This window comes from Phalangium opilio, unplaced genomic scaffold (genome assembly GCF_054372755.1).
Source record: "Phalangium opilio isolate 3A_F unplaced genomic scaffold, DU_Popi_V2 ptg000056l_1, whole genome shotgun sequence".
NCBI classification, from domain to species: Eukaryota; Metazoa; Arthropoda; class Arachnida; order Opiliones; family Phalangiidae; genus Phalangium; species Phalangium opilio.
Genome location: NW_028324175.1, coordinates 3,757,548 through 3,775,966, shown reverse-complemented (window position 1 = coordinate 3,775,966; position 18,419 = coordinate 3,757,548). Strand labels below are relative to the sequence as shown.

Here is an 18,419-nt window from a genome sequence, read left to right as displayed (position 1 = left end):
GCTCCCGGCTGGGCTCGAACCACCACCTTTCGGTTAACAGCCGAACGCGCTAACCATTGCGCCACGGACGCCCAAAAATTAAATGGTCGTCAGGTATTGTGGAAAAACTTTGGCTATTTACGTTACATTTGAGATCCCAAAACACCGCTCCCGGATGGCCTCGAACCACCAACCTTTCGATTAACAGCCGAACGCGCTAACATTGAGCCACGGAAGCCCAAAAATTAAATGTTCGTCAGGACAATAAATAAAAATGTACCTCGATTTTTAATAACATTTTCAAAATCGACGTTTCACGGCCAAAGAAGCATATTTTGAGTATTTCTACACTATTTTCAAATATAACCACTGAAACCATTATTTTTATACTTTTTGCTTTAATTCAAGCAATGTAACGATATTCATTCAAAAAACTGTTAAAATTCAATTTTCAATAAGAAATCGTATTCACGGATTTTGTGTCTTGAAGAAGAAAAACCTGCGATTTTTTCGGTACTTTTTTGAATGCATTTTTTTCTGGAGAAATTTTTGACCGAATTCAGCTTAATTCCAATAAAACACTCATTAAAAGTGATTTCATCTCGATTGAACAATAAATAAAAATGTACCTCGATTTTTAATAACATTTTCAAAATCGACGTAACTCGGCCTAAGATATGGCCGTTGCCGAGAGTGCTAGTTAAAAATTCGAATTTAAATTAAGTGAGACAAATTAACCTTCATCTTTATAACCTTGACTTTTTACGTCACATCTGAGACCTCACAACACCGCTCCCGGGAGGGCTCGAACCACCAACCTTTCGGTTAACAGCTGAACGCGCTGACCATTGCGCCACTGAAGCCCAAAAATTAAATTTTCGTCAGGTATTGAGGTAAAACTTTGACTTTTTACTTCACATCCGAGACCTCACAACACCGCTCCCGGATGGGCTCGAACCACCAACCTTACGATTGACAGCCGAACGCGCTAACCATTGAGCCACGGAAGCTCAGAAATTAAATGGTTGTCACGTATTGTGGAAAAGTTTTGACATTTTACGTTACATCTGAGACCCCACAACACCTCTTCCGGGAGGGCTCGAACCACCAACCTTTCGGTTAACAGCTGAACGCGCTGACCATTGCGCCACTGAAGCCCAAAAATTAAATTTTCGTCAGGTATTGAGGTAAAACCTTGACTTTTTACTTCTCATCTGAGACCTCACAACACCGCTCCCGGATGGGCTCGAACCACCAACCTTTCGGTTAACAGCCGAACGCGCTAACCATTCGCCACGGACGCCCAAAAATTAAATGGTCGTCAGGTATTGTGGAAAAACTTTGGCTATTTACGTTACATCTGAGATCCAAAAACACCGCTCCCGGGTGGGCTCGAACCACCAACCTATTGGTTAACAGCCGAACGCGCTAACCATTGAGCCACGGAAGATCAGAAATTAAATGGTTGTCACGTATCGTGGAAAAGTTTTGACTTTTAACGCTACATCTGAGACCCCACAACACCTCTTCCGGGTGCGCTCAAACCACCAACCTTTCGATTAAGAGCTGGACGCGCTAATTACTGCGCCACGGAAGCCCAAAAATTAAATGTTCGTCAGGTATTGTGGAAAAACTCTGACATTTTACGTAACATCTGAGACGTCACAACACCGCTCCCGGATGGGCTCGAACCACCAACCTTTCGGTTAACAGCCGAACGCGCTAGCCATTGCGCCACGGACGCCCAAAAATTAAATGGTTGTCAGGTATTGTTGAAAAGTTACGACTTTTCACGCTACATCTGAGACCCCACAAATCCTCTCTCGTTTGGGCTCTAACCACCAACCTTTCGGTTAGCAGCTGAACGCACTAACCATTGCGCCACGGAAGCCCAAAAATTAAATGGTCGTCAGGTATTGAGGTAAAACTTTGGCCATTTACGTTACATTTGAGATCCAAAATCACCGCTCCCGGGTGGGCTCGAACCACCAAGCTATTGGTTAACAGCCGAACGCGCTAACCATTGAGCCACGAAAGATCAGAAAATAAATGGTTATCACGTATTATGGAAAAAGTTTGACTTTTCACGCTACATCTGAGACCTCACAACACCTCTCCCGGGTGGGCTCGAACCACCAACCTTTCGATTAACAGCTGAACGCGCTAACCATTGCGCCACGGAAGCCCAAAAATTAAATGTTCGTCAGGTATTGTGGAAAAACTCTGACATTTTACGTTACATCTGAGACATCACAACACCGCTCCCGGATGGGCTAGAACCTCCAACCTATAGGTTAACAGCCGAACGCGCTAACCATTGAGCCACGGAAGCTCAGAAATTAAATGGTTGTCAGGTATTGATGAAAAGTTACGACTTTTCAAGCTACATCTGAGACCCCACAAAACCTCTCTCGTTTGGGCTCGAACCACCAACCTTTCGGTTAACAGCTGAACGCGCTGACCATTGCGCCACTGAAGCCCAAAAATTAAATGTTCGTCAGGTATTGTGGAAAAACTCCGACATTTTACGTTACATCTGAGACGTCACAACACTTCTCCCGGATGGGCTCGAACCACCAACCTATTGGTTAATAGCCGAACGCGCTAACCATTGCGCCACTGAAGCCCAAAAATTAAATTTTCGTCAGGTATTGAGGTAAAACTTTGGCCATTTACGTTACATTTGAGATCCAAAAACACCGCTCCCGGGTGGGCTCGAACCACCAAGCTATTGGTTAAAAGCCGAACGCGCTAACCATTGAGCCACGAAAGATCAGAAAATAAATGGTTATCACGTATTATGGAAAAAGTTTGATTTTTACTGCACATCCGAGACCTCACAACACCGCTCCCGGATGGGCTCGAACCACCAACCTTTCGATTAACAGCCGAACGCGCTAACCATTGAGCCACGGAAGCTCAGAAATTAAATGGTTGTCACGTATTGTGGAAAAGTTTTGGCTTTTTACGCTACATCTGAGACCCCACATCACCTCTTCCGGGTGGGCTCGAACCACCATCCTTTCGGTTAACAGCCGAACGCGCTAACCATTGCGCCATGGAAGCCCAAAAATTAAATGGTAGTCAGGTATTGTGGAAAAACTTTGGCTTTCTACGTTACATTTGAGATCACACAACACCGCTCCCGGGTGGGCTCGAACCACCAACCTTTCGATTAACAGCTGGACGCGCTAATTATTGCGCCACGGAAGCCCAAAAATTAAATGTTCGTCAGGTATTGTGGAAAAACTCTGACATTTTACGTAACATCTGAGACGTCACAACACCGCTCCCGGATGGGCTCGAACCACCAACCTTTCGGTTAACAGCCGAACGCGCTAACCATTGCGCCACGGACGCCCAAAAAAAATGTTCGTCAGGTATTGTGGAAAAACTTTGGCTTTTTACGTTACATTAGATATCCCACAACACCGCTCCCGGGTGGGCTCGAACCACCAAACTTTCGGTTAACAGCCGAACGCGCTAACCATTGCGCAACGGAAGCCCAAATATTAAATGGTCGTCAGGTATTGAGGTAAAACTTTGTCTTTTTACTTCACATCTGAGACCTCACAACACCGCTCCCGGCTGGGCTCGAACCACCACCTTTCGGTTAACAGCCGAACGCGCTAACCATTGCGCCACGGACGCCCAAAAATTAAATGGTCGTCAGGTATTGTGGAAAAACTTTGGCTATTTACGTTACATTTGAGATCCCAAAACACCGCTCCCGGATGGCCTCGAACCACCAACCTTTCGATTAACAGCCGAACGCGCTAACATTGAGCCACGGAAGCCCAAAAATTAAATGTTCGTCAGGACAATAAATAAAAATGTACCTCGATTTTTAATAACATTTTCAAAATCGACGTTTCACGGCCAAAGAAGCATATTTTGAGTATTTCTACACTATTTTCAAATATAACCACTGAAACCATTATTTTTATACTTTTTGCTTTAATTCAAGCAATGTAACGATATTCATTCAAAAAACTGTTAAAATTCAATTTTCAATAAGAAATCGTATTCACGGATTTTGTGTCTTGAAGAAGAAAAACCTGCGATTTTTTCGGTACTTTTTTGAATGCATTTTTTTCTGGAGAAATTTTTGACCGAATTCAGCTTAATTCCAATAAAACACTCATTAAAAGTGATTTCATCTCGATTGAACAATAAATAAAAATGTACCTCGATTTTTAATAACATTTTCAAAATCGACGTAACTCGGCCTAAGATATGGCCGTTGCCGAGAGTGCTAGTTAAAAATTCGAATTTAAATTAAGTGAGACAAATTAACCTTCATCTTTATAACCTTGACTTTTTACGTCACATCTGAGACCTCACAACACCGCTCCGGGATGGGGTCGAACCACCAACCTATTGGTTAACAGCCGAACGCGCTAACCATTGAGCCACGGAAGCTCAGAAATTAAATGGTTGTCAGGTATTGTGGAAAACCTTGACTTTTTACGTCACATCTGAGACCTCACAACACCGCTCCCGGATGGGCTCGAACCACCAACCTATTGGTTAACAGCCGAACGCGCTAACCATGGCGCCACGGAAGCCCAAAAGTTAAATGCTCGTCAGGTATTATGTAAAAACCTTGACTTTTTACGTCACATCTGAGACCTCACAACACCGCTCCCGGATGGGGTCGAACGACCAACCTATTGGTTAACAGCCGAACGCGCTAACCATTGCGCCACGGAAGCCCAAAAATTAAATGGTCGTCATTTATTGTGCAAACACTTTGGCTTTCTACGTTACATTTCAGATCCCACAACACCGCTCTCGGGTGGGCTCGAACCACCAACCTATTGGTTAACAGCCGAACGCGCTAACCATTGCGCCACGGAAGCCCAAAAGTTAAATGCTCGTCAGGTATTGTGTAAAAACCTTGACTTTCTACGTCACATCTGAGACCTCACAACACCGCTCCCGGATGGGCTCGAACCACCAACCTATTGGTTAACAGCCGAACGCGCTAACCATGGCGCCACGGAAGCCCAAAAGTTAAATGCTCGTCAGGTATTATGTAAAAACCTTGACTTTTTACGTCACATCTGAGACCTCACAACACCGCTCCCGGATGGGGTCGAACGACCAACCTATTGGTTAACAGCCGAACGCGCTAACCATTGCGCCACGGAAGCCCAAAAATTAAATGGTCGTCATTTATTGTGCAAACACTTTGGCTTTCTACGTTACATTTCAGATCCCACAACACCGCTCTCGGGTGGGCTCGAACCACCAACCTATTGGTTAACAGCCGAAAGCGCTAACCATTGCGCCACGGAAGCCCAAAAGTTAAATGCTCGTCAGGTATTGTGTAAAAACCTTGACTTTCTACGTCACATCTGAGACCTCACAACACCGCTCCCGGATGGGCTCGAACCACCAACCTATTGGTTAACAGCCGAACGCGCTAACCATTGCGCCACGGAAGCCCAAAAGTTAAATGCTCGTCAGGTATTATGTAAAAACCTTGACTTTTTACGTCACATCTGAGACCTCACAACACCGCTCCCGGATGGGGTCGAACCACCAACCTATTGGTTAACAGCCGAACGCGCTAACCATTGCGCCACGGAAGCCCAAAAATTAAATGGTCGTCATTTATTGTGCAAAAACTTTGGCTTTCTACGTTACATTTCAGATCCCACAACACCGCTCCCGGGTGGGCTCGGACCACCAACCTATTGGTTAACAGCCGAACGCGCTAACACTTGAGCCACGGAAGCTCCGAAATTAAATGGTTGTCAGGTATTGTGGAAAACCTTGACTTTTTACGTCACATCTGAGACCTCACAACACGGCTCCCGGATGGGCTCGAACCACCAACCTATTGGTTAACAGCCGAACGTGCTAACCATTGCGCCACGGAAGCCCAAAAATTAAATGGTCGTCAGGTATTGTGGAAAAACTTTGGCTTTCTACGTTACATTTGAGACCCCACAACACCTTTCCCGGGTGGGCTCGAACCACCAACCTTTCGATTAACAGCTGAACGCGCTAACCATTGCGCCACGGGAGCCCAAAAATTAAATGCTCGTCAGGTATTGTGTAAAAACCTTGACTTTTTACGTCACATCTGAGACCTCACAACACCGCTCCCGGATGGGCTCGAACCACCAACCTATTGGTTAACAGCCGAACGCGCTAAACATAGCGCCACGGAAGCCCAAAAGTTGTATGCTCGTCAGGTATTGTGTAAAAACCTTGACTTTTTACGTCACATCTGAGACCTCACAACACCGCTCCCGGATGGGCTCGAACCACCAACCTATTGGTTAACAGCCGAACGCGCTAACCATTGCGCCACGGAAGCCCAAAAGTTAAATGCTCGTCAGGTATTGTGCAAAAACTTTGGCTTTCTACGTTACATTTGAGATCCCACAACACCGCTCCCGGGTGGGCTCGAACCACCAACCTATTGGTTAACAGCCGAACGCGCTAACCATTGAGCCACGGAAGCTCAGAAATTAAGTGGTTGTCAGGTATTGTGGAAAAACTTTGGCTTTCTACGTTACATTTGAGATCACACAACACCGCTCCCGGGTGGGCTCGAACCACCAACCTATTGGTTAACAGCCGAACGCGCTAACCATTGCGCCACGGAAGCCCAAAATCTAAATGCTCGTCAGGTGTTGTGCAAAAAACTTGACTTTTTACGTCACATCTGAGACCTCACAACACCGCTCCCGGATGGGCTCGAACCACCAACCTATTGTTTAACAGCCGAACGCGCTAACCATTGCGCCACGGAAGCCCAAAAGTTAAATGCTCGTCAGGTATTGTGTAAAAACCTTGACTTTTTACGTCACATCTTAGACCTCACAACACCGCTCCCGGATGGGCTCGAACCACCAACCTATTGGTTAACAGCCGAACGCGCTAACCATTGAGCCACGGAAGCTCAGAAATTAAATTGTTGTCAGGTATTGTGGAAAAACTTTGGCTTTCTACGTTACATTTGAGACCCCACAACACCTCTCCCGGGTGGGCTCGAACCACCAACCTTTCGATTAACAGCTGAACGCGGTAACCATTGTGCCACGGAAGCCCAAAAATTAAATGCTCGTCAGGTATTGTGTAAAAACCTTGACTTTTTACGTCACATCTGAGACCTCACAACACCGCTCCCGGATGGGCTCGAACCACCAACCTATTGGTTAACAGCCGAACGCGCTAACCATTGCGCCACGGAAGCCCAAAAATTAAATAAATGGTCGTCAGGTATTGTGGAAAAACTTTGGCTTTCTACGTCACACTTGAGATCACACAACACCGCTCCCGGGTGGGCTCGAACCACCAACCTATTGGTTAACAGCTGAACGCGCTAACCATTGAGCCACGGAAGCTCAGAAATTAAACGGTTGTCAGGTATTGTGGGAAAACTTTGGCTTTTTACTTCACATCTGAGACCTCACAACACCGCTCCCGGATGGGCTCGAACCACCAACCTTTCGGTTAACAGCCGAACGCGCTAACCATTGCGCCACGGACGCCCAAAAAAAAATGGTCGTCAGGTATTGCGGAAAAACTTTGGCTATTTACGTTACATTTGAGATCCAACAAGTTGGGAAAACCAAAATATTACCTCTCCGAGTCAAGACGACTACTTACAAACTTATTTACCCAGATATGGAAATGTTTCTTAAGTTAAAATTTATGAAATATGAAAGCAGTATACAAAGCATAGCAAATATACTGTAAATCAGACGACATTTTACATCCAATAATGATATACTTGTACACATTAAAATCATCCGATGGGGGAGAAACGGGAAATGAAGAGATAAAACTTTGGAGGGATACTACCTTTACGTGTTTGTAAAGGCCCAATTTTCTACTCCTCAACTGTATGCCCTCTATGTTCAAAGCCATATTCACAACAGGGTTGCCATATAAACACTATCCTCTCGTTTCACCTCAACGATTTTCTTAGTTTGTCAACATGACTGTTAACGTTACATAACACCAAAGCTTATTTGTGGCTACACACACTGAAAGTAAATGCGTACCATGAAAAGCATGAAAACACGAAGCTATTATCCGATTACGATCAGACCTTTCACTGGTCTGGGCTGCGTTCAGCAGAGCTCACCAAAAAAGACAGCGGATTTTGGAAATGTTTACCGGTGAGCTCTGTCGTCATAGCTTTTCTCCGGTCATCGGCGTTTTATAAATGACGCTAGCGCAATAAAGCGTGCAAGGTACCAAGGCTTAACAAAAATTGTATGATAACATATTTATAGAGATAGATAACAACTTTTATAATTAAAATTAGAAACTAACATATCTCTTAAAATTCTCGCGTGATCAACTGGTGTCACGCCAATTAAATAGCTATAGTCCCATAGAGCTATTTGTATTGATTCATCCATGGTTTTTTCGCAAAGCTGAGAACTACACGTTTTACGTCACGTTATCCAAAAGGCCGACTATTTTCTTTGAAGACCGCGCTAGCTCAGCGCTAACCACCGTGACTTCAAAATTCAAAAACAAAATCCCGTTATGTAGGACACTGCTAACAGCGCTGGGCTCTGCTGAACCCGGCCCAGATTTCCACCATGATTATATAATCTAAGCCTAATTATTTAATAGTGTATTTAACTTTCGGCTCACTCTGAACCGTTAATGTCTCTGCATTGCAGAAACGAATACCAAACCGAAGCGTTTATTTTTGGTTCACTAGGCCTATTAACAAATAACAGTTCATTTGACCAACATTGTAGCGTTGAGCTTGTATTCACTTTAGGAAGGATTATGCTATAAACAGGTGTAGTATAGCTTAAGTAATATATAAACATCCATTTTAAATAATAATATTAAAAAAAATCTTTGGAATATCAAAATGAAATAGAGCTTTAAAGCTACAAAAGTACTAAATGCATCATAATTACGAAAAATATTTCCACATATTCATTTTATATTATTGAAAACGGGAATATTAAGGTTCTGAAGGATTTCTTTACACATCAAAACAAAAACGAACTTCTAACGCAGCGCACTAGTGTAACAACGGACGGACACATATAGACAAACACATAGACTACTGTTTTACCCTTTCCGTATTAATTTTGAGTTTAGAGACATGATTATCTTAAATATTAAAATAAATATAATTAATATTAAATATTTTCTTCGATAGTTGTTCGCCTTATTGAGCGTTACATCGTTTTGAAAAAGAATAATTAAACATTCTTGAGAGACTTGACTAATATTGGCGTTTGAAATGAAGCATACGCCGGTTGCGTCGCCTTACTCAAATAGGTAGTATATAAGGGTGTCGAATCGCAGGTATGGATAAGAACAGCGCAATTGCGTGAACCTTTGGTGGAAGCCCCTCCTTAGGGAGGCCGGACGTTTCTCGTAACCCTGGCCGATCGCCGCGTATGTCTTAACCTTAACGATGATGATGGAGTAGAAGCCAGTTGTACAGACTGGTGTCCATGTGGGATGGACAAAAACAAAGACCAGAAGATGGTGGTGTTAGAAGCCAGGTGTACAGACTGGTGTCCATGTGGGATTGACAAAGAGCAGATGACGGTGGTGATTAGAAGCCAGTGTGTACAGACTGATGTCCATGTGGGATGGACAAAGACCACAAGAGGGTGGGGATTAGAAGCCAGTGTATACAGACTGGTGTCCATGTGGGATGGACAAAGAGCAGCAGACGATTGTGATTAGAAGCCAGTGTGTACAGACTGGTGTCCATGTGGGATGGACAAAGACCAGAGGCTGGTGATGTTAGACAGGCAATGGAGTAATAGCCTGTAAGTGTAATACAATTTTCGAAATTTCCGGAAATTGAGAACACGTTTGCTCCGATTTGCAAACTGCGAACGCGGTCACGTGGGTATAACAACAGACAGACACCCACACACACACCCACACACCCACACCCACACACACACCCAAACACACACAGACACGTCGAAATTAGAACCTCTCCGTGACATACGTCACTCGGAGAGGTAAAAACACCGCTCCCGGGTGGGCTCGAACCACCAAGCTATTGGTTAACAGCCGATCGCGCTAACCATTGAGCCACGAAAGATCAGAAAATAAATGGTTATCACGTATTATGGAAAAAGTTTGACTTTTCACGCTACATCTGAGACCTCTCAACACCTCTCCCGGGTGGGCTTGAACCACCAACCTTTCGATTAACAGCTGAACGCGCTAACCATTGCGCCACGGAAGCCCAAAAATTAAATGCTCGTCAGGTATTGTGGAAAAACTCTGACATTTTACGTTACATCTGAGACGTCACAACACCGCTCCCGGGAGGGCTCGAACCACCAACCTTTCGGTTAACAGCTGAACGCGCTGACCATTGCGCCACTGAAGCTCAGAAATTAAATGGTTGTCACGTATTGTGGAAAAGTTTTGACTTTTTACGCTACATCTGAGACCCCACATCACCTCTTCCGGGTGGGCTCGAACCACCAGCCTTTCGATTAACAGCTGAACGCGCTAACCATTGCGCCAAGGAAGCCCAAAAATTAAATGGTCGTCATTTATTGTGCAAAAACTTTGGCTTTCTACGTTACATTTGAGATCCCACAACACCGCTCCCGGGTGGGCTCAAACCACCAACCTATTGGTTAACAGCCGAACGCGCTAACCATTGAGCCACGGAAGCTCAGAAATTAAATGGTTGTCAGGTATTGTGGAAAAACTTTGGCTTTCTACGTTACATTTGAGATCACACAACACCGCTCCCGGGTGGGCTCGAACCACCAACCTATTGGTTAACAGCCGAACGCGCTAACCATTGCGCCACGGAAGCCCAAAAGCTAAATGCTCGTCAGGTGTTGTGCAAAAAACTTGACTTTTTACGTCACATCTGAGACCTCACAACACCGCTCCCGGATGGGCTCGAACCACCAACCTATTGGTTAACAGCCGAACGCGCTAACCATTGCGCCACGGAAGCCCAAAAGTTAAATGCTCGTCAGGTATTGTGTAAAAACCTTGACTTTTTACGTCACATCTTAGACCTCACAACACCGCTCCCGGATAGGCTCGAACCACCAACCTATTGGTTAACAGCCGAACGCGCTAACCATTGAGCCACGGAAGCTCAGAAATTAAATTGTTGTCAGGTATTGTGGAAAAACTTTGGCTTTCTACGTTACATTTGAGACCCCACAACACCTCTCCCGGGTGGGCTCGAACCACCAACCTTTCGATTAACAGCTGAACGCGGTAACCATTGTGCCACGGAAGCCCAAAAATTAAATGCTCGTCAGGTATTGTGTAAAAACCTTGACTTTTTACGTCACATCTGAGACCTCACAACACCGCTCCCGGATGGGCTCGAACCACCAACCTATTGGTTAACAGCCGAACGCGCTAACCATTGCGCCACGGAAGCCCAAAAATTAAATGGTCGTCAGGTATTGTGGAAAAACTTTGGCTTTCTACGTTACACTTGAGATCACACAACACCGCTCCCGGGTGGGCTCGAACCACCAACCTATTGGTTAACAGCTGAACGCGCTAACCATTGAGCCACGGAAGCTCAGAAATTAAACGGTTGTCAGGTATTGTGGAAAAACTTTGGCTTTTTACTTCACATCTGAGACCTCACAACACCGCTCCCGGATGGGCTCGAACCACCAACCTTTTGGTTAACAGCCGAACGCAATAACCATTGCGCCACGGACGCCCAAAAAAAATGGTCGTCAGGTATTGCGGAAAAACTTTGGCTATTTACGTTACATTTGAGATCCAAAAACACCGCTCCCGGGTGGGCTCGAACCACCAAGCTATTGGTTAACAGCCGAATGCGCTAACCATTGAGCCACGAAAGATCAGAAAATAAATGGTTATCACGTATTATGGAAAAAGTTTGACTTTTCACGCTACATCTGAGACCTCTCAACACCTCTCCCGGGTGGGCTTGAACCACCAACCTTTCGATTAACAGCTGAACGCGCTAACCATTGCGCCACGGAAGCCCAAAAATTAAATGCTCGTCAGGTATTGTGGAAAAACTCTGACATTTTACGTTACATCTGAGACGTCACAACACCGCTCCCGGGAGGGCTCGAACCACCAAGCTTTCGGTTAACAGCTAAACGCGCTGACCATTGCGCCACTGAAGCTCAGGAATTAAATGGTTGTCACGTATTGTGGAAAAGTTTTGACTTTTTACGCTACATCTGAGACCCCACATCACCTCTTCCGGGTGGGCTCGAACCACCAACCTTTCGATTAACAGCTGAACGCGCTAACCATTGCGCCAAGGAAGCCCAAAAATTAAATGTTCGTCAGGTATTGTGGAAAAACTCTGACATTTTACGTTACATCTGAGACATCACAACACCGCTCCCGGATGGGCTAGAACCACCAACCTATTGGTTAACAGCCGAACGCGCTAACCATTGAGCCACGGAAGCTCAGAAATTAAATGGTTGTCAGGTATTGTTGAAAAGTTACGACTTTTCACGCTACATCTGAGACCCCACAAAACCTCTCTCGTTTGGGCTCGAACCACCAACCTTTCGGTTAACAGCTGAACGCGCTGACCATTGCGCCACTGAAGCCCAAAAACTAAATGTTCGTCAGGTATTGTGGAAAAACTCTGACATTTTACGTTACATCTGAGACGTCACAACACTTCTCCCGGATGGGCTCAAACCACCAACCTATTGGTTAATAGCCGAACGCGCTAACCATTGCGCCACTGAAGCCCAAAAATTAAATTTTCGTCAGGTATTGTGGAAAAACTTTGGCTATTTACCTTACATTTGAGATCCCAAAACACCGCTCCCGGATGGGCTCGAACCACCAACCTTTCGATTAACAGCCGAACGCGCTAACATTGAGCCACGGAAGCCCAAAAATTAAATGTTCGTCAGGACAATAAATAAAAATGTACCTCGATTTTTAATAACATTTTCAAAATCGACGTTTCACGGCCAAAGAAGCATATTTTGAGTATTTCTACACTATTTTCAAATATAACCACTGAAACCATTATTTTTATACTTTTTGCTTTAATTCAAGCAATGTAACGATATTCATTCAAAAAACTGTTAAAATTCAATTTTCAATAAGAAATCGTATTCACGGATTTTGTGTCTTGAAGAAGAAAAACCTGCGATTTTTTCGGTACTTTTTTGAATGCATTTTTTTCTGGAGAAATTTTTGACCGAATTCAGCTTAATTCCAATAAAACACTCATTAAAAGTGATTTCATCTCGATTGAACAATAAATAAAAATGTACCTCGATTTTTAATAACATTTTCAAAATCGACGTAACTCGACCTAAGATATGGCCGTTGCCGAGAGTGCTAGTTAAAAATTCGAATTTAAATTAAGTGAGACAAATTAACCTTCATCTTTATAACCTTGACTTTTTACGTCACATCTGAGACCTCACAACACCGCCCGGGATGGGGTCGAACCACCAACCTATTGGTTAACAGCCGAACGCGCTAACCATTGAGCCACGGAAGCTCAGAAATTAAATGGTTGTCAGGTATTGTGGAAAACCTTGACTTTTTACGTCACATCTGAGACCTCACAACACCGCTCCCGGATGGGCTCGAACCACCAACCTATTGGTTAACAGCCGAACGCGCTAACCATTGCGCCACGGAAGCCCAAAAGTTAAATGCTCGTCAGGTATTATGTAAAAACCTTGACTTTTTACGTCACATCTGAGACCTCACAACACCGCTCCCGGATGGGGTCGAACGACCAACCTATTGGTTAACAGCCGAACGCGCTAACCATTGCGCCACGGAAGCCCAAAAATTAAATGGTCGTCATTTATTGTGCAAAAACTTTGGCTTTCTACGTTACATTTCAGATCCCACAACACCGCTCTCGGGTGGGCTCGAACCACCAACCTATTGGTTAACAGCCGAACGCGCTAACCATTGCGCCACGGAAGCTCAGAAAATAAATGGTTATCACGTATTATGGAAAAAGTTTGACTTTTCACGCTACATCTGAGACCTCACAATACCGCTCCCGGATGGGCTCGAACCACCAACCTTTCGATTAACAGCCGAACGCGCTAACCATTGAGCCACGGAAGCTCAGAAATTAAATGGTTGTCACGTATTGTGGAAAAGTTTTGACTTTTTACGCTACATCTGAGACCACACAATACCTCTTCCGGGCGGGCTCGAACCACCAACCTTTCGATTAACAGCTGAACGCGCTAACCATTGCGCCACGGAAGCCCAAAAGTTAAATGTTCGTCAGGTGTTTTGGAAAAACTCTGACATTTTACGTTACATCTGAGACGTCACAACACCGCTCCCGGAAGGCCTCGAACCACCAACCTTTCGGTTAACAGCTGAACGCGCTGACCATTGCGCCACTGAAGCCGAAAAATTAAATGTTCGTCAGGTATTGTGGAAAAACTCCGACATTTTACGTTACATCTGAGACGTCACAACACTTCTCCCGAATTGGCTCGAACCACCAACCTATTGGTTAATAGCCGAACGCGCTAACCATTGCGCCACTGAAGCCCAAAAATTAAATTTTCGTCAGGTATTGAGGTAAAACTTTGACTTTTTACTTCACATCTGAGGCCTCACAACACCGCTCCCGGATGGGCTCGAACCACCAACCTTTCGGTTAACAGCCGAACGCGCTAACCATTGCGCCACGGACGCCCAAAAAAAAATGGTCGTCAGGTATTGCGGAAAAACTTTGGCTATTTACGTTACATTTGAGATCAAAAACACCGCTCCCGGGTGTGCTCGAACCACCAAGCTATGGGTTAACAGCCGAACGCGCTAACCCTTGAGCCACGAAAGATCAGAAAATAAATGGTTATCACGTATTATGGAAAAAGTTTGACTTTTCATGCTACATCTGAGACCTCACAACACCTCTCTCGGGTGGGCTCGAACCACCAACCTTTCAATTAACAGCTGAACGCGCTAACCATTGCGCCACGGAAGCCCAAAAATTAAATGCTCGTCAGGTATTGTGGAAAAACTCTGACATTTTACGTTACATCTGAGACGTCACAACGACGCTCCCGGGAGGGCTCGAACCACCAACCTTTCGGTTAACAGCTGAAAGCGCTGACCATTGCGCCACTGAAGCTCAGAAATTAAATGGTTGTCACGTATTGTGGAAAAGTTTTGACTTTTTACGCTACATCTGAGACCCCACATCACCTCTTCCGGATGGGCTCGAACCACCAACCTTTCGATTAACAGCTGAACGCGCTAACCATTGCGCCACGGAAGCCCAAAAATTAAAAGTTCGTCAGGTATTGTGGAAAAACTCTGACATTTTACGTTACATCTGAGACGTCACAACACTTCTCCCGGATGGGCTCGAACCACCAACCTATTGGTTAATAGCCGAACGCGCTAACCATTGCGCCACTGAAGCCCAAAAATTAAATTTTCGTCAGGTATTGAGGTAAAACTTTGACTTTTTACTTCACATCTGAGGCCTCACAACACCGCTCCCGGATGGGCTCGAACCACCAACCTTTTGGTTAACAGCCGAACGCGCTAACCATTCGCCACGGACGCCCAAAAATTAAATGGTCGTAAGGTATTGTGGAAAAACTCTGACATTTTACGTTACATCTGAGACGTCACAACACTTCTCCCGGATAGGCTCGAAAAACCAACCAATTGGTTAATAGCCGAACGCGCTAACCATTGAGCCACAGAAGCTCAGAAATTAAATGGTTGTTAGGTTTTGTGGATAAGTTATGACTTTTTACGTTACATCTGAGACCCTACAACACCTCTCCCAGGTGGGCTCGAACCACCATCCTTTCGGTTAACAGCCGAACGCGCTAACCATTGCGCCAAGGAAGCCCAAAAATGAAATGGTCGTCAGGTATTGTGGAAAAACTTTGGCTATTTACGTTACATTTGAGATCCCAAAACACCGCTCCCGGGTGGGCTCGAACCACCAACCTATTGCTTAACAGCCGAACGCGCTAACCATTGAGCCACGGAAGCTCAGAAAATAAATGGTTATCACGTATTATGGAAAAAGTTTGACTTTTCACGCTACATCTGAGACCTCACAACACCGCTCCCGGATGGGCTCGAACCACCAACCTTTCGATTAACAGCCGAACGCGCTAACGGAAGCCCAAAAATTAAATGTTCGTCAGGACAATAAATAAAAATGTACCTCGATTTTTAATTTTCAGCTGTTAACCGAAAGGTTGGTGGTTCGAGCCCTCCCGGGAGCGGTGTTGTGACGTCTCAGATGTAACGTAAAATGTCAGAGTTTTTCCACAATACCTGACGAGCATTTAATTTTTGGGCTTCCGTGGCGCAATGGTTAGCGCGTTCAGCTGTTAATCGAAAGGTTGGTGGTTCGAGCCCACCCGGGAGAGGTGTTGTGAGGTCTCAGATGTAGCGTGAAAAGTCAAACTTTTTCCATAATACGTGATAACCATTTATTTTCTGATCTTTCGTGGCTCAATGGTTAGCGCGTTCGGCTGTTAACCAATAGCTTGGTGGTTCGAGCCCACCCGGGAGCGGTGTTTTTGGATCTCAAATGTAACGTAAATAGCCAAAGTTTTTCTACAATACCTGACGACCATTTAATTTTTGGGCTTCCGTGGCGCTATGGTTAGTGCGTTCAGCTGTTAACCGAAAGGTTGGTGGTTCGAGCCCAAACGAGAGAGGATTTGTGGGGTCTCAGATGTAGCGTGAAAAGTCGTAACTTTTCAACAATACCTGACAACCATTTAATTTTTGGGCGTCCGTGGCGCAATGGCTAGCGCGTTCGGCTGTTAACCGAAAGGTTGGTGGTTCGAGCCCATCCGGGAGCGGTGTTGTGACGTCTCAGATGTTACGTAAAATGTCAGAGTTTTTCCACAATACCTGACGAACATTTAATTTTTGGGCTTCCGTGGCGTAGTAATTAGCGCGTCCAGCTCTTAATCGAAAGGTTGGTGGTTTGAGCCCACCCGGAAGAGGTGTTGTGGGGTCTCAGATGTAGCGTTAAAAGTCAAAACTTTTCCACAATACGTGACAACCATTTAATTTCTGATCTTCCGTGGCTCAATGGTTAGCGCGTTCGGCTGTTAACCAATAGGTTGGTGGTTCGAGCCCACCCGGGAGCGGTGTTTTTGGATCTCAAATGTAACGTAAATAGCCAAAGTTTTTCCACAATACCTGACGACCATTTAATTTTTGGGCGTCCGTGGCGAATGGTTAGCGCGTTCGGCTGTTAACCGAAAGGTTGGTGGTTCGAGCGCATCCGGGAGCGGTGTTGTGAGGTCTCAGATGAGAAGTAAAAAGTCAAGGTTTTACCTCAGTACCTGACGAAAATTTAATTTTTGGGCTTCAGTGGCGCAATGGTCAGCGCGTTCAGCTGTTAACCGAAAGGTTGGTGGTTCGAGCCCTCCCGGGAGCGGTGTTGTGACGTCTCAGATGTAACGTAAAATGTCAAGGTTTTTACACAATACCTGACGAGCAATTAATTTTTGGGATTCCGTGGCGCAATGGTTAGCGCGTTCAGCTGTTAATCGAAAGGTTGGTGGTTCGAACCCACCCGGGAGAGGTAATGTGGGGTCTCAAATGTAACGTAGAAAGCCAAAGTTTTTCCACAACACCTGACAACCATTTAATTTCTGAGCTTCCGTGGCTCAATGGTTAGCGCGTTCGGCTGTTAACCAATAGGTTGGTGGTTCGAGCCCATCCGGGAGCGGTGTTGTGAGGTCTCAGATGTGACGTAAATAGTCAAGGTTTTTACACAATACCTGACGAGCATTTAACTTTTGGGCTTCCGTGGCGCAATGGTTAGCGCGTTCGGCTGTTAACCAATAGGTTGGTGGTTCGAGCCCATCCGGGAGCGGTGTTGTGAGGTCTCAGATGTGACGTAAGAAGTCAAGGTTTTTACACAATACCTGACGAGTATTTAACTTTTGGGCTTCCGTGGCGCAATGGTTAGCGCGTTCGGCTGTTAACCAATAGGTTGGTGGTTCGAGCCCATCCGGGAGCGGTGTTGTGAGGTCTCAGATGTGACGTAAAAAGTCAAGTTTTTTGCACAATACCTGACGAGCATTTAGGTTTTGGGCTTCCGTGGCGCAATGGTTAGCGCGTTCGGCTGTTAACCAATAGCTTGGTGGTTCGAGCCCACCCGGGAGCGGTGTTTTTGGATCTCAAATGTAACGTAAATAGTCAAAGTTTTTCTACAATACCTGACGACCATTTAATTTTTGGGCTTCCGTGGCGCTATGGTTAGTGCGTTCAGCTGTTAACCGAAAGGTTGGTGGTTCGAGCCCAAACGAGAGAGGACTTGTGGGGTCTCAGATGTAGCGTGAAAAGTCGTAACTTTTCAACAATACCTGACAACCATTTAATTTTTGGGCGTCCGTGGCGCAATGGCTAGCGCGTTCGGCTGTTAACCGAAAGGTTGGTGGTTCGAGCCCATCCGGGAGCGGTGTTGTGACGTCTCAGATGTT

The 18,419-nt window shown here is 45.2% G+C and overlaps 1 non-coding gene across 1 annotated transcript; it reads right to left on the bottom strand.

Annotated features, from left to right (window-relative positions):
* Positions 1-916: 916 nt before the first annotated feature.
* TRNAD-GUC (transfer RNA aspartic acid (anticodon GUC)) lies at positions 917-989 on the bottom strand. The gene has a single exon. It is a non-coding gene; the product is annotated as a tRNA-Asp (tRNA).
* Between the last annotated feature and the right edge of the window lie 17,430 nt (positions 990-18,419).